Below are 14,341 nucleotides of genomic sequence, written 5' to 3' on the forward strand. Positions count from 1 at the left end.
AGTAATAATCAATTACCCTTCTTATAGTCACTCAGTGAGTCACTATCACTCACTCAGGCAGATTCTATGGGGAGTGGGGTCTACCCCATTCTCAAATTAGTTTCTCCCTTATAAAAACAAAATGGCACACATTATAGTAAGGATGTTTTCTATGACCCTACAGCTAAGTGCAATTAATTGACCCCTACTGACCGCTTGGTTTGAATATAGACTATTTACTTTAGAAAACTTATTGTAAATTCTATCTTTGAGGTATGAATACTCTCCCAGCTTCTGGACAATTTTATAACTCAGGAATGTCTTTCTCAAAGGCCTGCTAGTCATCTTCTTGAAATGTTATCATCAAGGAAGATAGTGCCCCTCTCTCCCAGTCTTTGTGGGAGTGAAGCCAAACTTGGAGAAGCACCAATTAGCAAACACAGAGGACTTGATCACACTGGGCAACCTTCCTCCACTGGCAGTGTCTTCCAGGAGTTTTCCACCAGGTCACCCCAGAGCTTAAAAAGTCTCCTGCCTCAAGTTTCAGTGGACTTGAGTTCAATTTCTTTTCCCTATTTCATCCTCATTCTCAAAGAAAAATCCCTACTTCTCACTGAAAGTAAAGTGTTATCATGGAAGCTTAGTAGTAAGAAATTTGAAGACATTTTATTTAGAGATATTTTATACAGTAACCAAAATGCTAAATAATATTTTATAGAAACACTGTAAAGAACACTCACCTAGAGTGTATTATAGGAGATACAACTTCTAGAGCATTTTATCTCCACTTACTGAAAATAGCAGCAGCAAGAAACAAGTGTATAATTATCAATAGTCATTTTATCTATTTTATTTTATATTGGTTTTATATTGTTTGTCTCTAATATTCTATCTTGAGGATAATAACTTCTTCTCTTGGTTCTGTATGTTTTTAACTCAGAGCCTAGAATAACACCATGAGGTCCTTTACAGACATATAACAACTTTTGATGTGCTGAACAAAATATAATACGTAATATCCAAAACTATTTTAATGATATCTTTATTTTTATTTGATGTTTTAGAATCAAATATATTTGTAGTATATATATAACAAAAGACTTAATTAATGGAAAATTTGGGGGAAGCGTAATGTGCTTAAATCTGTATGTCATCAGTTTTTCTCATTATCTTGAAAAGGACTATAACTTAGAAGGTATAATCAAAGTTCTGTAAATAGAGATTGCTAAGAAAAAACATTAGTCAAAAAAATCTAGTTGCTGCTTCTTTTTTTCTCTTCAAATGTCAACTTTGGAATAAAAGAAATCTTAATTTTCTGTTGCTGTACATATATGTTAATTTAGAGTATACATAAATGTATATGATTACATATATATGTATATTATTATACATAATATAATCTCAGGAAAGAAAATAAAATGGCATGTTTGCTGATCAGAGAAGGCGAGCCTTTAGATAACCAATATCATACGGGGGACAGATAAGTTAAAATAACAAAGCAGAACAAATGAAAAACCAAAGAATAGCCCTTCCCTTGATGAATAGCCTAAAATAAGTCTCTTTTGTTGTTCCTCAAATTCAGACTCATCCCAAACTAAAATAAGCAGGCTCTAAACAAAGACAATTTCTAAAGCTGGAATTTCATTTATTCTTATGCAAATAAACATCTAAAATAATTCTAAAGGGCACATTTTAAGGACAGAAACATGAAACTTTTTTCTACAAGATGTTACTGTTTCTTCAAGCAATGTAAAGATTGTGGTATCAAGAAATGGTCAAGCATTTTTTTTTTCTTCTGTCATTTTAGTATTTGTAACCAACAGTTATTTTCATGTTCACTTACCATGTCCTTATCTACTTGGTAAACAGCATGCATCCTCCACATACTATACTATACATTTTAAGATGTAGCTTCCCAAAATAACACAGATAATTTTCCCACTCAATCCCATTAATGACATGAAATCATAAAACCCACAATGCCTGTACCCATGAGTAAGATGTATGGGATGCATTCAGAACAGGAAAGGACAATTTCTACTGTAATTTTATAGGGCGTTCACCAATAAGCTGACCAAGTGTTTCTGTGCCCATGAAGAGGTGATAGCTTGCTGAAACAAGCATGTAGGGAAATGAACAACAGTGACGTCCCTTCTACAAGTAGACTGATCACCCATCTGGGAGAAATCAGTTACCATACTTTTTACTATCTTCTGCCCATACTCTTCCCAGATAATCTTCAACATGTTAAACAGAACAGGCCAAGGAGGAAGGGTCTTATGCTAAAATAAAGGGGATCCATGTGGAGGATTTTCATTGAGAAAATGAAATGAGCAGTTTTGAATTGTATCAAGGCTTCTATGTGGAAAATGGCATGGGGGAGGAGCTAGGGCAAGAAGGCCCAGCAGAAGGTTATTTCACAAAATTAATAATAAACTATCATGACCTATGAAAAGAAGTAGACAGGTGTAAAACGTATATGGGAGGTAATGCGGTAAGAACTTTTGATGACTGAATTTAGAGGAGAAAAATAAGAAATCATAGGTCACTTCTAGGTGCATGACCTGGAAAGTGAGTAGATACTGTGTCATTCATTCACTGAGATAGACAGCATCAGAGGAGAAATGGAAGAGTTAGGAATACAATGATTTTTATATGGATACATTTATTCATCTTCCATATGAGAATACTACGTCATCATGATAGTCCTGTAGTACTTAGCACACTGGTGTGTGCATGGCAGACATTTTTCAGTATCCTACTAATGGATCAAACATAAGTTAGAAGGGGTGTTCTAATGAAAACCATTATCTGCACTTTTTTTAAAACAATTTTTGCAAGACACAGCTAACCTGTATCTCCTCATCACCTTTAAAATATTCTCCAGATGTAATGCTTAGCTTTTAATAAGACCTTTTAAAGTAATTTTTGCAAGACACAGCTAACTTGTATCTCCTCATCTTCTTTAAAATATTCTCCAGATGTAATCCTTGGCTTTTGATAAGACCTTTCCACAACACCCACCTGAATGGGCTACATTTGTCATCTGAACATTTGCAGCTTTCTCTTTCTGCCAATAACTTTCAGAAATTGCTTTATGGAAAAGGTTTAACTGTACAGTACTGTCCTAGCATTTCTTTTGCTTGATTGCTGTTTGGTGGTCTGCATGCAATTGCTTGGTTAACTTATTGTGCCTAGTTGACATGCTTCCTCTGCTCATCAAAAATGTATGAACTGTGTTCTGCTTTGAGAGCATTTTAGTAAGTAACAATGTACCGGTTTCCCAGTTATGCTACATAGATGAGCCATAAGATCAAATGTCACAAAACTGTTGAGCTTAAGCTTAGGTCCCTGCATCTGTAGATGAAGTTGAATTAATGTGCATTTTCTTAGCACCTTTGAACGGTGGAAAGAGGGCAGCAGTGATAGAATCCACTGCTTTTGAAAGATATGCTCTGTATACATTCTCAGCTCCTTTGACCCTCATTATTAAATATTGTAAACTCTTTTCCTAAAGAACAAATTTAGTTGAACATCCTGTGTCATTAACATAATTTTAATGATTAGACCCTTTGTCTCCTAGAACAAGTGAGCATGATCCATTTGATGCCCTTAGGCAAATTAGAAAAAACACACACAAATCTTCCTCAAAAACCATTATTTCCTGGCTGTCAGGAAATTGTCACAGTACACTGATTTCGTCAGAACAAGCCATATGCTTGTTATATCCTAGAAAATTCTCATATTAAACATGCAACTCCATGGGGGTAACAATGTGAATGGGACCAACTTGAGAGTCTGCATCTTGCAGAAGCGTTCATGTTGTCCCTTCAGTGAGACGTAGGACACACTAGAACTTGCTTCAAGAGGTACAGGCAACTCGTCCTGGAGCCTACTGTTCTGTGGGATCCAACCATGCTCCTCAGGGGTAGGGAATGTAAGGGACGCCGAAAAGAGCCACATTCCTGTCACCACTTTCGTGCATAGCAAACACCAGTGGCAAAAGGAGTTCCAGCATTTTCTTGGAAAGAAGCATCTTTGCATAGTTGAAATAAGACCAGTCACAGACCTAACCTGAGGAAATAAAATTCCTGAAAAGAAAGAAATATGAGAGCAGTGCTAATCGAGATGCACGAGAACTTGCGCACATCCATTAAAGCCGTGGATTTGTAGCCGAGGTGTCAGCCAGACAAAACTGACTTGTAGACACGAGACGCTCGGGATCCTCGGGAGATCAGTCTCTTTTCCTATTCCTCGATGGCCGCTCCAAAGTACAGATTCAATTTTGAGGTAGGTTAAATTGGGGCTCCAACTGGGAATATGTGGTTAATGAATTTTGTACAATCTTCCTTCTTTTCAATTAACAAAAAAGAAAAAAAAAAAAACCCTCAAAAAGATTTGATGGGCTTTACTGAATCTTTTCAACTTTTTCCCCCAGATTGATTTCAGGACATGGAGGAGACAGCCAGACTGCTAATTAAACTATTAACTCTTTCTTCAAATCTGCAAAGCTTTGGACATTTATATTCCAGAAGCCGCCCCTACGCTGAAGCCACAAAGGATGCAGACTTTCCAAAGATATCCAGGGGCGTTACATACACATTACTCCAGACCAAACGTGGCCCTATAAACGAAGTCATATGCATTAACTCAAAATATTTAATATCTTCTGCAGATTTTGCTTAACAACGTTATGTGATAGGAAAGCCTCCAAAGTTAGCCCAGAGAGGTTCATTTTTCCTGGAGTTAAACTGAAAGATGGCAAAAATTAAAGGTCCCCCATGATGCTTCTGAAAGCAGCAAGATCACTTTCCGGCCAATGGAATGTAAAGTTGACACAGGATAAAATGCTGTTGAAATGGAGGGAATGTGCTGACATGGAGAAGCCTCCACAGACTGGTCACAAGACATACATACACCCATGGAACCATAATGTGTCCTAAGCTATTATCTAAGGGATGCGTGTATTCAATGTTAAAGCAAACAAACAAACAAACAAAAAATGCAGCAAATTCAGTCTCAAAACAGATTTTGAAAAACTGTTAACAACATAAATATATGTAAAAATATAATAACTTTTTTACATCAATCAGATATTTACCTCTCCCACTAGAACAATGTCTGCACTCAGAATTCATTAGTAAAGTCGACCTGTTCTGTTAAAATGAGTGAAAATAAGATTACAAATGAAGACTGTTAAAAAGCCATTGTGTAATGTGGAAGCATTCAACCTTGAATTGGAAAAGTACGGGTCTATTCCGAACTCGTTACTCTGACTTTGCCAAAGTTATTGCAACTATCCAATAATCCTCGTTTTCCTTTTCTGAAAATAAGGAGGTTGTTCCGGGTAATCTGTATAGTCATTTCCAACTTTATTCTCTAAAGCTAAAATATCGCTCCAATAAAGCTGCCACTAACCTTGAATTTGGTCCCAGCATACACGAAATTGTTTAGCTAACATCAGCATGAAGGAAAAAGGCATGTTTATCAGAGAGGCGCTGTAGCAGATAATTTGGAGTTGATATTTTGTTTCTTTTTTATTTGACTTTAAACACGAATTATATAGAATGGTTCATTATATTTCATGATTGTAAAGTGATTAGTAGAGGATATTTTATTTCATGTAGTAATTCTTTCTATGATTATAGAAAATTAAGACACAAATGCAGAGAAAAACATAAATAGAATATTGGCTGAGCATTGTTAACAGTTAACATTTTGATTTCCTGAAGATATATTCCCACACAACTGGTCTAGCAACTCCATCCAAAATCAATACAATACAAAATCTACCGAAATGATGGTCTAAAATGAGTCCAAGGTTTATTAAAACCTAGTAATTACTGAGGTCTTCTCAGTCTAAAATCTATAATCACTGCAGTTACTATTAGAAAGGTTGGGTTAAATGTTATTAAGCAAAAACCACCCTGGCTGATTTGTTTTGTGAATACATGTTAAGGTAATTCCTACTTACAAGAACGAAATCATTCCAAGCTGGAATGATTATGAGCCTTGGTAGGTTCTATTGTCACAAATACGACTCAGATCCAAAAAGGGATTCATTATTCTATTCCAACAGTCAAATTCAGTTGTGAAAATATGAGCAACAGTGAAAGCATAACTGGTATCATTTTCTGTTGTCCTAGTTGAGAAAGACCAGGCTCAAATCAGTAGTCCAAAGCTTATTAATTCTTACCCTAAGGTAATCTTGCACCTGTTAACCAACACCATAGCCCTCTGTTTCTTTGTTTCTTTGTATGTGTTCATGTGTTTTTGGCAAAGAATTTAAAATCCTTTATAGATACAGTTAAATCATCATAGTACCTCTTCTCTGGTGGATGAACAGTACCATTTGAAATGCCATTAAACCTTTCCCACCAGAGGGTAGAAAAACATGTTTTCTCCTGAGTTACATGACAGTACTCTACACACTAAATGAATTTCATCTATCATGTTGCCTTTTTTTTGTTTTCAAGCACCTGGTGGATGCTAATGGGCAAGATGATGATCATTTTTACCAAGGGAAAAAAAATCCAACAAATGACCTGTATTCGGTCATAAAATTAGTGAGCAGGAAGAATACTTAGGGATACATTCAGTAATTTATTTCTCAAGTCTTAAAAGTCTGCCCTTCACACAATTATCACATATTGAAGCAATAAAAAAACAATACACTTATTGTAATTTGGCACCATTCAAATGTTGAATGGATGAATCTAGGGCAATCTCCACTACTTACCTATTCAATGACTCCAAGTGAAACAAATCATTATATACAGATAATTGTTCTTCATACGCATACAGACAGTTCTGATAGGTAACACTCATGTGTACCTGGTTTAATTACAGCTTGTGATTAAATGATATTTGTATATTGCAGGATTATGAAAAGTAAAAAAAAAATAAGAAAAAAGGACTTAAAACAGGTAAAAAGAATTTTAAATGATTTGGCTACTGAGAAAGAAGGAAAGGACATTCAGTGAAAAATAAAAAACAGAATAAAAGCAGTAACCTTGGGCTAAGATGTCAGAGCATGCATCCTTCTGGAAGTCTCCAAACTGTCCCTGCCCCCAGTCTGCACACCCAGTTCAATAGCACAGCTTGTTCAGGGTGAGGGCTACGTCCTCAGACATCAACTTAACTTTGCATCACTCTATCGATCAGATATTTAGCTCAGAACCAGCAGAGAGCAAGATTGGACTAAAGGTTGCTCTCTTGGTCTGAAGACCATTTAGCAAGTGACATCGTGGGAAATCAATGGATTGTTACTGCTTTCATCTTTCTCAAGTTCAATATCATAAGCGTCCTCAAGATTTAATGAACCTAGTCTGTGGGGTGAAGCTTTCAATCCGTTATATTTCTTCTAATGCACTGAAGTAGCTTGTATGGGAAATGACTGCAGCTTCGTGCAGTGGGACAATGGTGACAGGCAGCGTAGCTGTGAATTCAAGATAATGTGGTGGCATGGTCTATTTTTGAGCTAGTTTTCAACAATAAGATTTTTTATAGGTTTCCTTTTAAAAGGGGATAAAAATGTGCCTAGTGATAAAAAGAAAATCAGCCACAATTAGAGGCACACATATATACATAGAGATAAACAGAGCATATACCATTGCAGAACAGTAACTAGGTCCCTCGAGATCCATTAACATTTCATATGAAAGGAAACTAGCCACTTGCTGTGTAAAAAAAAAAAAAACCAACAAAATAAAATAAAAAACAAAACAAAACAGCATTTTGAAAGCAAAATCCAGATAAACAGATAAATGACAAAGCAATCATTTTGAAAGAATGTAAATTACTGGCAGACAGATGGAGAAACAAACAAGAAATATTAGGCATTCCTGTCAGCAGTAAGAGGTAACCAACAGAAAAAAGGAAACATAAATAATAATAAATCAATGTGAGCAGATCAATGAGAAAGACTGTCGTGAGCCCCAGCAAGGCGATGATCTCCCTGCATGGTCCTATGAACTGCTGAAACTCCCCCAGAACATTAGAACTCAGTTATATTTCAACTTTCCTACCATATGTAAAGGCTCTATGCACATGATTGGACAAACACTGCAGATGCATTTCATCAAAGACATTATTTTTTTTAATCCTTACCTGAGAATATGTTTTTACTGATTTTAGAGGGAGGGAGGGAGTTGAAGAGAGAGAGAGAGAGAGAGAGAGAGAGATAGAGATTGGTTGTTGCCTTCCATATGGGCCCAGACTAGGGATCAAACCCACAACCTAGGTATGTACCCTGACAGGAAATCAAACCTGTCACCTTTTGATGCATGGGACCACATTCCAACCAACTGAGCCACCTGGCCAGGGCAGCAAAGAGTTTTATTTTTATGGTTCTGTCTTTTGGAGACATAAAGTGGGAACAAGACCATGGGTGTCTCTCATATCAAGACCACACATCCATTTTCTTTGGAATAATATCATCGCTAGAACCAGCAAAAGTTTGTCTAACTACTTATAAAATTATGTCTGGGTGCCAGATCCTCTCAAGGAAAAACAAGAATTATGGCAATTGATGAGATATACTAAATAATATATTTATTATATTTATAAATGTTTTTAGAGGAAATCGGATTTCTTTGCAAGCTGTCCCAAAAATTGCTTGCAAAGAAAATATTACTATTCATACTAATCCGCTTTTTACAAAAATGAAAAAGGAAAAATTTCAACTCAGTTTTTTTTCCCCCAAATACATTCAATATGAATGGGCTTAATATTGTCATATAAAGACAAATAAGAACTGCCCCTTCATTCCTAGGGGATTTGTCCTAGCGAAAGGCCAACTCACCAATTCTAGGTCTTGTTCTATTGCTCTTTGGTAGAAAAAACGGGTGAGGAAACAAATACTGAAAAACAAAGTATTCTCTGATGTGATTTTGAATTCCTAGAACAAGCAACTTCCTAGTAAGTCCAGAGAATCAGAAAACAGCACCTGCTTTCTATGTGAGATTCAACCTGTCTATATATATTTTAAGAACAACATCGGAAGAAACTAGGCTAAAGGCTTACTATGCAGAGGAGACTGAGTGACGCGCTGGTGATCTCTTCGATCAAAAACATTACTATGATTAAATCACGACACTATAAAGTTAGCTATAATTTCATTGCATTGTAAAATGAGGTATTCGTTCCCAGACAGAATGTACCACACACCCGGCTTCTGATTCATTGTGGAAAACTCCTTCCAATAGCAATACACAGAGAATAAAAACACAGAAACCCAAACCAAAAAGAATACAAATCCATCATTCTTTAAGAAAGGACCACTGCTGTAGCTAAAATAGCTAGAAAACGTTCAAAGGTTATTTGAAACACTGCACATAAATAACAAGGCGGTACTGCAATTTCATAATAAAATGTGGAATAATATTCTTTTCCCATTAAAGGTTCAAGTTTTCACCTTATCAAAAACAGGTGGTAACAGGATGCAAAGCTCGAGAAGGTCAGGTTCCCATCAGGATAAGTCCTCATCACACTCACTCACATTTAAAACAAAACAAAAACAGTTTCCTCCAGGGCCACAGAAACTAACATTCCACACTTAGAAATACTTTCTCTCGTTTACATCACTTACTCTTACTTTCTTTAACTGCATCAAAGGGTTAAGTTAAAGCTAGGAAAGTGGTCACCTAAGAATAGGGTTTTGAGGATCAATTTTGAACTCACTGACTCCACAGGTTTCCCAAGAATCCTCTGGAATGGACGGTGTTAGTTCAATATCACTAAATGAGAGCAGAATAAACGATGGGCACACTATTAGGTGCGGAGGAACGAAATGCAAGGTCGGGGCTCTGGGACAGAGATCACCCAGAGGGGAAGAAATTGTTCTGGAAGAACAAAGGTGGGGCTTGGTTCGGAGTGGCAGTAGGAGAGTGGGGGCGACAGAGGGGAGGAAGCCAGTCAGTTGTCAATAACACTGGTCAAGGTCACTTCAGATCTGCTTTCTTTACCATCCCTTGTCTCTCCTCATTTCCACTGCACCTGAGCGCCACCCCCTTGTCATCCCTGGGTCCCTTGTGATAGAGAATGGACAGTTTCCTGTTGACAGACACAAAAGGCTGTGCTTGCTATTTAAGAAAACATGAGAAGAATACAACTTCCTTCGCCTTTATCAAAATTATTTGGGTAAATGAGTACAGAGAACCTTACTTATTCTTCTTTATTTTGGAAAGCTGATGGAGCGCTCAGCTGCCTCTCTGCCTACAGACAGCAGTTACCTAGGGGATTAATTATTTGCTTTGTGCACACCTCATGATCATGTCTCTTAAAAGAACTCCCCAAACAATCCTTTGTACAGGTCCGCTGCTGTTCTATTTTTCAGAGGCTAATGTGCTCTGGGAGGTTGTCATTAAAAAAAAAAAAAAAAGAACGGTTTACGTATAAATACGAGGTAGTCTGGACTCTGAATTTGTTTTTGGCCAATCACACACCAATTCCTTTGTTTCTGAGTTTGGAAGAAAGTAAACTGTATTCATCTTTTTTCCTTTAGAAATAAAATATGAATTTCAGAAGAAGAAGAATGTTTACACTGTGCATATTTCCTCCAAGTAAACTACAATAATGCCTTAGTTTTCAGTTGAACCATAAACATGCTGGATGTTCCCAAAATTGAAAATAAAAAGCAATAGGAATATTGACCCTTTAACTTCTTCAAATAGATGAAGAAGCTTATGTTTGTTGTTGTTGGGGGTGGGGGAATCATCTGTTCGATTGTTTTCCTATCTGAATTGCCACCACATTGATATAATCTGGAACTTAATAACAGCTAATCAAAAAATGCTTATCTAACACCCACGGCATGTGAGGCATATAGGAAATATAAGAAAAGCTTATACAGTGGATAAATAATTGTCATTTCCAGGGTGAACCAAATGAGGAGTAACAGTCATATGAATAATATTTCCAACGTAAAAGCACTTTATGATTCTCAAAATCTGTTTTGCATTGGCCACTTCATTCAACAGATACTAAATACTGTGAATTCTAAGAAGACAGTGAGCCAGAGGTGGAAGTGATAGGAAATGTCCCCAGGAGCTGGCCTTTGAAAGATGAGTGGGGGGTGGGGGTGAAGAGGAAAGATAGGAAGACAATTATGACTAAAAACTGCACTGGCCTTCATTTCCATAAGCATAAACCTCATTTATTTCTTAAAGATACAGCTATGGGTTCTTATGCTCCTTAGGTTTAGTACCCCACCTAATAGCAACCTGAAGAGCACTGATGGATTTAATGAGTGGAGGGATTTGTCCTTCTGCATTGTCTATCTTCATCGTTAACCCAATGCTATACAAAACAGCAGGGGAGTTCAGAGTATAGCCCATGGCTATGGATTATAATTGAGCTCACAGACTAAGGGAGTCAATCCCTTCATTTAAGGTTCATTAGCCTGTGTTCCAAGGATCCCAGGAGGTGATTCCTTCCTACTCTGAATCCCCATAGCGCCCATCACGCAGACAATGTCTGTAGCACAGCTTTAGCCCTTTAAGTGAAACAATGTCTGTCAGCTCTTTGTCTTCCAATTGGTTCCTGTTACCTTTGTCTTGCCTGCCAATTAAACCTCAAGGCTCCTCGCAGACAGAACTATGTCATTGGGATTTTTTATCTAGGCCACAGAGCTTCTAGCACAGTGCTTGATTTAGCATAGATGCATAGTTGGTGTGCCTGTGCCTCCAGGTTATGAATGCGTATCTTTGTTAAAGAAATGATGCCACTTGCCTGGATTCTAAATGGGGATGCTGGAACAGGTGAATACCACCCAGTGGGCTTTGTGAGTTCTTCTGGCTTCTGATAATCAGATACAGGTAGTTTAATTTGGTCATTGTGGCACTTGAGATGTGGAAAAGGCTATTTAGTCTGGACTCGTTTTATATATGAAGAAACAGGCTAAGAGACGGGGGGGGGGGGGGGGGGGGGGGGAAGGGCCTTGCTCAAGATCACAACTAATGTTGTGCAAAGAAAGAAGGAAAAAACTCGCTAAGCTACTGTGAGTTTAGCATACAGTAGGTGATTTTATTTCAATGAATGAATTAACAACCAGATAAGGGTCACTTGACCTCGGGTATTTCTACTGAAAAGACAATCTCTTATTTCTGTAAGCATCACTACTGGTGTGGAAGACTCTTTGGTTTGATTTTGTTGCATAATTTCTGCCAGCTATCCAGCAAGATATTTATATTTTTCTGTACAAAAAGAAAACCATGTGCTGGGTACCACGGCCTGCTCTGGATAACTTACTGAGGGGTTTGAATTTGCTCGTCATCAGAGATATTCCAAATAAGCCTTTCGTTAACTTGAGTTTCCTCCTAAAATTCAGTAACGAAATTCAATGTCACCATCCCCTGTAGCTCCTGAGTGAGTGTTATGACTTCTCTTCTCTGGGCTGAGCAGTCCCTGAATATTTACACCGTCTCCCCTGCTTCCCATCCTGTCCTCCTCACCTTCATCTTTCTCTCCCAATCTCTTTAAACTGACTTACATGTTCGACTGACACAAACATCCTAGTAAGAATCCTTTCTACATCCTGCACCTTTTCTCGTGTTGTCCTTTGTACCTCCCTTGTTTTTCCTAGAAACCTTCTATTATCCGTATCAGCACAATCTAGAGAATACAGAACCTGACTGAGAATGAGATACAGCTTCATTGGCTCTCTCCCGGTGTCTGGCAATCCTGCTATGCAAAGCAGTCGCAGTTTCTTTTTGTTTTTATCTTTCAGTAAAGTGATACATTATTGTTTACACTAGTTTCCATCAAAGGTATTTATTTTCATTTTTTAAAGAGAAAGAGAGATGGAAGGTGGTAATTAATCTAGTTGCCAATAATGGAAGAGACCACGATTAAATTGAAATAAGAATGACAAACTACCATATTCTTTTCCGTGGAAATAAATTCTATTTGCCTGACTTTGCAGTCAAGACACAAAACTTAGTGATTATACAAAGGAAGAAGAGAACATAAGGGGTTAGGTGCCATTGGATTTGAGCCTTACTAAGGACGTTAGACTTATTAAAAATACAGATGTTTGAACATTCTGGTACAAATCCCTTTCCTGATCACCGCTTATCTGATTCAGTGGCTGGTTCCAAGGAGTTGGGCCATTTTCAAGCCAGAGTGTTTATGAATGAAGGTAATGCTGAAATCCTGACAGCTCTTGATGGGGTGGAGGGAGCTTCTTCTAAGGTCAGTGGTCATAACGCTGGCCTGGCGGGGGCTGCCAAGATGTATTCAGTGCAAAATCTGTTTAGCCTTTAAGTTTTAGTGTTTTTTTTTGAAAATCCCTTCTAAAAATTTTTATTAATTTTTTTAAAAGCCACTCACATTAAGTATGAAAGTAGGTATAAAAAGGTATGTGCAGTACCTCCCAACTTTTTATTTAAATATGTGATTATGTCTACATTTACATACATTCATTTTCAAAACACTAAAAAGGCATACACCAAAATAACACTAATTATATATGTCCAATGGAATTATAAGTGATTTTATTTTTATTTGTTAAAATGTCACTGTATTTCCTATATAGTCACAAATATATAAATTCGCATTAATTGTATAACCAGGGAAAAGTCATATATATGTATGTATTTTTAAAAGAAAGACACTCTTTCTACACCTGCCAAATGCCTGCTGTTTTGTCAACCGGTTCTTAAGTTTTCTAACGAGATTTGAATTAGTGCACTTTTAACATTGTAAAGTTGAATTAATTTAAGTGTTTCAAATAATAACTCTTAGCATGTGGGAGCCAGAGCCTCTGCCAGGATGGAGTTCAACACTGAGCCTTAAACAGTGGGAAAAGTCCAATTTGGGAAAAACAATTTTGTCCATTAAATGTCACTTCTGTCATTCTTCCTTTTTCTCCCTAAAAACAGATTACAGAAGGTTTCAAATTTTGTTCATTGGACATACAGGAAATAAAACCTTAAAAAAAGCCAAGCCTACTTGATCCTAAGAATTTCCCATTTCTTTTTTTTCCTTTGTTGATTTTAGAGAGAGAGAGAAAGAGAGAGGGAGAGAGATAGAGACATCGATTAGATAAAACATCTTTGCCTGGCTCCTGCATGCCCCCACTGGGGATTTGGCCCACGACCTGGGCATGTATCCTGACCGGGAATTGAACCAGCGACCTCTTGGTGCATGGGTCTATGCTCAACCACTGAGCCACACCGGCCGGGCAAGAATCTCCCATTTCTTACTCACATCTCACAGAACTCCCCCCACTTACACTGATGGAGTTCAGAACATCCTGTGCCAAAATAAGATATGGCACCTTGGCCTACTGAATACTTAAGGCACATGAGCTTGAGAAAACTGTGACCTCCCTTGTTAGCCCTTCCCTGAAAGGGTCACTGGC

The 14,341-nt window shown here is 37.4% G+C and overlaps 1 protein-coding gene across 19 annotated transcripts in view; it reads right to left on the reverse strand.

Annotated features, from left to right (window-relative positions):
- Positions 1-14,341, reverse strand: part of NRXN1 (neurexin 1) — a 1,071,251-nt gene that overhangs the window by 329,635 nt on the left and 727,275 nt on the right. The gene's annotated exons all lie outside the window — the stretch shown is intronic.

The sequence above is a fragment of the Molossus molossus genome, unplaced genomic scaffold, assembly GCF_014108415.1.
Source record: "Molossus molossus isolate mMolMol1 unplaced genomic scaffold, mMolMol1.p scaffold_m16_p_15, whole genome shotgun sequence".
Taxonomy (NCBI): domain Eukaryota; kingdom Metazoa; phylum Chordata; class Mammalia; order Chiroptera; family Molossidae; genus Molossus; species Molossus molossus.